The following is a 6,249-nucleotide window of genomic DNA, read 5'->3' on the forward strand; positions in this document are numbered from 1 at the left end:
GCCCTCATGCAACCCAGGGGGAATTTTTTCAGCAAAAATATGAAAACGCTCAAAGGGAAAATTCTATTTCGAGAAATTATTCTTCCCAGGGCTAATGTGTATTTAGGGAAATTCTGAAAATAAAGCGTTTTCGAGACTAGACTACAACCCCATGCGCCCTCCATGCAAGTTGCAATGCCTGAATCATGCAGGGCCGCGCTCTACTAGCCCCCTGGGTCATCAATACAAGCTGCAATACCTGGGCCTTCAAGAGCTACGCAAGATCTCGCTCATAAAGCTGTGCTGCCTGCGCAAGCCCGTGAGGCAATCCCAGGGGTTTTCTCTACAGAGATATCTCAAAATATAGCATATAAGACAGTGATGAAAACTCAAAGAAAAATGTCTATAATGCAAGAAGTAGCACTGAATGTCGTGATGAATATGATCTAAGAGAAGAGAAATAGTGCCCCTTCAAGAGACGCCATAAGAGATTATTCTATGGAATGGATTTTAAAAATTGAAATTCGGTCTGGAAGAACTCTCATGTACCATTTTACGATAAATCTCATTATTGATATGCTTTGGCAAGTTTTGTACCATAATCTTACAATAAATTTGTTTTTAGATATTAATTCTCTCTTACTCGATGAGTATTTATCTACATGAATAGTTTGGGATCGAAGAGACCACCCCTTGTGGTGTTAACCCCCCCCCCCCCCAGCTGTCCATAACTCACAGTGAGATCCCCACTAGTCCGAAGGGTTCTCCAACCAGTGGCTGGCGCGCTGCGGGGAGAGTTTGCTCAGTGTATACTCGTTCCGAGGAGAGGATCTGGACTTAGGTGATAGGGTGATAAAGGAGGTTAAAAATTACCTTGCTCGGAATATTTAAAAAGTAGCAATAATAGAAAATTGGCATGGGATTTCAAACACATCCTTAGGAAATTAACATAGGATTTCAAACGCATCCCTATCCCTCTTCCCATAGGATTTAAACACATGGCCTCTGACGTCACGGCATCCCTGAAAAAATTCCTACAGGAGCCTTGTAGCTTAGTGTCGTGGTTTATCTTGTCTATGTTACATTCTGTTGATATTTCAAAGTGCATCTTGGAATTTTTGTGTTGAAATATGTTACTTGGAACTTTTTTGTAGTGATATGTAACGGTTTATCTCGTCTGTGCTACATTCAAATGATGTTTGAAAGTGGATCTTGGAATTTTTTGTTATCGAAACATATGACTTTGAATATGTTTGTGGTGTTGTGACGTGGTTTGTCTTGTCAGTGTTAAATTCTGTTATTGTTTCAAAGTGCATTTGGAATTATTTTCTTGAAACGTATGGCTTGGATTATTTTTGTAATGTTGTGTCGCGGTTTATCTCGTCAGTGTTGCATTCTGTTGATTTTTCAAAGTGCATTTAAGAATTTTTTCATTGACACGTATGACTTGGATTATTTTTATAATGTAGCGTCATGGTTTATCTTGTCAGTGTAACATTCTCTTGATGTTTCAAAGTGCATTTTGGAATTTTTTCGTTGAAACGTATGACTTGGATTATTTTCGTAGTGTTGTGTCGTGGTTTATCTTGTCAGTGTTACTCTCAGTTGGTGTTTCAATGTACATTTTGGAATTTTTTCCTTGAAACGCATGACTTGGAATATTTTATAGTGTTGTGTCGTGGTTTATATTGTCAATGTTACATTCTGTTGATGTTTCAAAGTGTATTTTGGAATTTTTTCATTGAAACGTATGACTTGGAATATTTTTGTAGTGTTGTGTCGTGGTTTATCTTGTCAGTGTTACATTCTGTTAATGTTTCAAAGTGCATTTTGGATTTTTTCGTTGAAACGTATGAGTTTGAATATTTTTTTACTGGTTTCTCATGGTTTATCTTCTCAGTGTTACACTCTGTTGATGTTTCAAAATACATTTTGGAACTATTTCATTGAAAAGTACGACTTGGAATATTTTTTGTGGTGTTGTGTTGTGGTTTATCTTGTCTCTGTTACATTCTGCTGGTGTTTCAAAGTGCATTTTGGAACTTTTTCGTTGAAATGTATGACTTGGATTATTTGTATAGTGTTGTGTTGTGGTTTATCTTGTCAGTGTTACATTCTGTTGATGTCTTAAAATACACTTGGAAATTTTTCGTTTAAACGTATGACTTGGAATATTTTTGTTGTGTTGTTTCACGGTTTATCTTTTCAGTTTTATATTCTGTTGATGTTTCAAAATACATCTTAGAATTTTTTTGTTGACACGTATAGAGTGGCCGACCTCGCTAGCTTAACCGGAAGGAACCTAATTTAAAAGTAGTTAACTTAATGTAATCTAACGTATTTAGATATCCTGCACTTTGAAACATCGACAGAGGTAACACTGACAGGATAAACCACAACACAACACTACAAAAATGTAAAAAAAATCCAAGTCATAGGTTTCAACGAACAAAGTCCAAAATGCACTTTTAAACATCAGCAGAATGTGACACTGACAAGATAAACCATGACACTACACTACAAAAACATTCCAACTCAGACGTTTCATCGAAAAAATTCCAATATGTACTTTGAAACAACAACAGAATGTAACACTGACAAGATAAATCATGATACAACTGGACAAAAATACTCCAACTCATACGTATCTACGAAAAAATTCTAAAATCTACTTTGAAACATCAACAGAATGTAAGATTGAAAAGATAAACCGTGAAACAACACAATAAAAATATTCCAAGTCATAGGTTTCAACGGAAAATTCCAAAGTGTATTTTGAGACATCACAGAATGTAACAGTGACAAGATAAACCAAGACACAATATTACAAAGATATACCAAGTCGTACGTTTCAACGAAAAAATTCCAATGTGCACTTATAAACATCAACAGAATTTAACACTGACAATATAAAGCACGTGACCACACTACAAAAATTGTCCAAGTCACATGTTTCAACGAAAAAATTCCAGTATGCACTTTGAAACATCAAGAGAATGTAACACTGACAAGATAAACCACAAGACAACACTACAAAATAATCCAAGTCATAAGTTTCAGAGAAGAAATTCCAAAAATACACTTTGAAAAATCAAGAGAATGTAACATTGACAAGATTAACGACGATGCAACACTACCAAAATAATCCAAGTCATACGTTTCAACGAAAAAATTCCAAAATACACTTTTAAACATCAAGAGAATGTAACACTGACAAGATGAACCACGACATTTCACTATAAAAATAATCCAAGTCATACGTGTCCAGGAAAAAGTTCCAAAATGCACTTTGAAAAATCAACAGAATGTAACACTGAAGAGATAAACCACGACACAACACTACAACAATAATTCAAGTCGTACATTCAAGGAAAAAATTCCAAGTGCACTTTGAAACAATAGCAGAATGTAACACTGACAAGATAAACCAGGACTCAACACTACAAAAATATTTCAAGTCATACGTTTAAACGAAAAAATTCCAAAATGCACTTTTTAAAGATCAACAGAATGTAACAGTGACAAGATAAACCACGACACAAGACTATAAAAATAATCCAAGTCATACGTTTCAGCGAAACAAATTCCAAAATGCACTTTAAAACATTAACAGAATGTAACACTGACAAGGTAAACCACGACACAAGACTACAAAAATAGTCTAAGTCATGCATTTCAAGGAAAAAATTCCAAAGATGTACTTTGAAACATCAACAGAATGTAACAATAACAAGAAAAGCCACGACACAACGCTACAAAAAAATTCCGAGTCATACGTTTCAACGAAAGAATTTCAAGATGCACTTTGGAACACCAACAGAATGTAACTCTGACAAGATAAATCACGAGACAACACTGTTTCAACGGAAAAATTCCAAAATGTACTTTGAAACATCAACAGAATGTAGGGGTGAATTGCTTGGAGTATCACGTTTTAGCAAAGAAACGATGACTTCTCTGTCTTCAAAAATATACTGTTTAATGAGATTCAGTAGCTTTTTTCGTGAGAAAGGGTTGAAAATGTCCTACGGGGGTGATGAGGGCTGGTGCCAGGGTGAAAACAGTGTCGCGGCGCCATCTCGCTCTGGGCCTGAAGTATACTTTTTGACGGTTGGGGTATCTAATCTTCTCGCAAGATGGCCCACTTATCTTCCAACATCTCCCATTAGGTGTCATTGCGTAAGATGAGCACTGTTATTTACGCTGCACCCATGTGTGTGCCGTGCCTCACTCGTGCTCCTGGAGTCTAGCTTGTGACACACGATAGGGTGATACATATTAGACTTGAGTGTTTGAAACGGGTTGTGTTGTGACGTCATTAGAGTCAAGAGGGGTGAGTCATGTGAGTCTTGCCAACTGTGTTCCTTTTAATAGAACCAGTGACCGCATTGCACAGGTGTGGCGTCTTGAAGGGTTGGTAGCTTCACTTATATGACCCTTTAGAACCCCATGCTAATTTTCTATTACTATTAGTTGTGCATTATCCTGACCATACTCCGATTAATCATATGCAGACACCTGGAATACCGGGAAGCCTGCCAGGGGTGGGAATCTTGCCAGCTGGAAACAGATCTCCCGTAGGAATCTTGCCAGGGATGCCGTGACGTCAGAGGGCATGTCTTTAAATCCTTTGAGAAGAGGGATAGGAACGCGTTGGAAATCCTATATTAATTCCCTATTATTGCTACTTTTTAAGTATTCCGAGCAAGATAGTTTTTAACCTCCTTTATTACTCTAGCCGAAGTCCGTATCCTCTCCCCGGAACGAGTAGACACTGAGCGAACTCTCCCCGCAGCGCGCCAGTCAGTGGTTGGAGAACCCTTCGGACTGATCGGCATCTCACTGCGAGTGATGGACAACAGGGGGGGGGGGATTAACACCACAAGGGGTGGTCATTTCGATCCCAAACTATTCATGTAGACAAATCCCTACTTGTATCCTACCCCAGACTTATCGAGTAAGAGAGATCTAATATCTAAAAACAAATTTATTGTAAGATTATGGTACAAAACTTGCCAAAGCATATCAATAATGAGATTTATCGTAAAATGGTATATGAGAGTAAGTTCTTCCAGACCGATTTTCGATGTATAAAATCCATTCCATAGAATAATCTCTTCTGTCGTCTCTTGAAGGGGCATTTTTTCTCTTCTCTTAGATCATATTCATCACAATATTCAGTGCTACTTCTTGCATTATAGGCATTTTTCTTTGAGTTTTCATCACTGTCTTTTATACTATATTTTGAAATATCTCTGTAGAGAAAACCTCTGGGGTTGCCTCACGGGCTTGCGCAGGCAGCACAGCTTTATGAGCGAGATCTTGCGTAGCTCTTGAAGGCCCGGGAATTGCAGCTTGCATGAAGGGCCCAGGGGGCTAGTAGTGCGCGGCCCTGGATGGTTCAGGCATTGCAGCTTGCATGAAGGGCTCAGGGGCTTGTAGTCTTGTCTTGAAAACATTATATTTTCAGAATTTCATTAAATACACATTTGCCTCGGAAACAATAATTTATTGAAATACAATTTTTCCCTTTGAGTGTTTTGATATTTTTGATGAAAAAATGCCTCTGGGTTGCATGAGGGCTGAGACAAACCACTCAGCGGGGCGGACGCTCCCTCAGAGGTGGGTAGAGGACAGTACTCACGAGGACCAGGCCGGCACCCGCGGCTGCCCGCGGTAAGCCGCGGGAAGGGTGACAACAACACTTAAAAAACACTTAAAAATTAAACGATTGAAATTACCGCTTTGCGCAACGAAAAAAAAAATTATAAACATATGTAAATATAAATAAAATAAACATACAACAGTGGAAAAATGACTAGATAATGAAAAAAGGCAGTGCTAAGCTGGCGAAGGAAAAACGGCCCTCCTCCCCCCCCCCCTCCCACACACGGCCAGCTCTCCCTCTCCCAGTTATAGGGCTTTCTCCAGACCGAGCTGTTTCAGAGGTGACAATGCTGTATGAGGCGCCTTCGTTTCTAAAATGTGTCATTGACTTAAAGCTGGGTGAAAATAATATCAGTAGAGAGGGGGGCGCTACTCCCGTACGAACCACGTGGTTTATGGTTTTCTAAGTGAGAATGAAAAAAAAGGAATTTTCTCACTTGAAAAAACATGAATTTTGTCAAATTTTTGGATGTCAACAGCAATTCATGTCTGTTTTATTTTTTTCTCAGTGAGAATGAAAAAACAGGAACTTTCTCACTTGGAAAACCATAAACCACGTGGTCCTGTCACGAGTAGCACCTGTAAACTTGATTTACATAATCG

This window comes from Artemia sp. Qi Xiang Cuo, chromosome 5 (genome assembly GCF_049724085.1).
Source record: "Artemia sp. Qi Xiang Cuo chromosome 5, ASM4972408v1, whole genome shotgun sequence".
NCBI lineage: Eukaryota > Metazoa > Arthropoda > Branchiopoda > Anostraca > Artemiidae > Artemia > Artemia sp. Qi Xiang Cuo.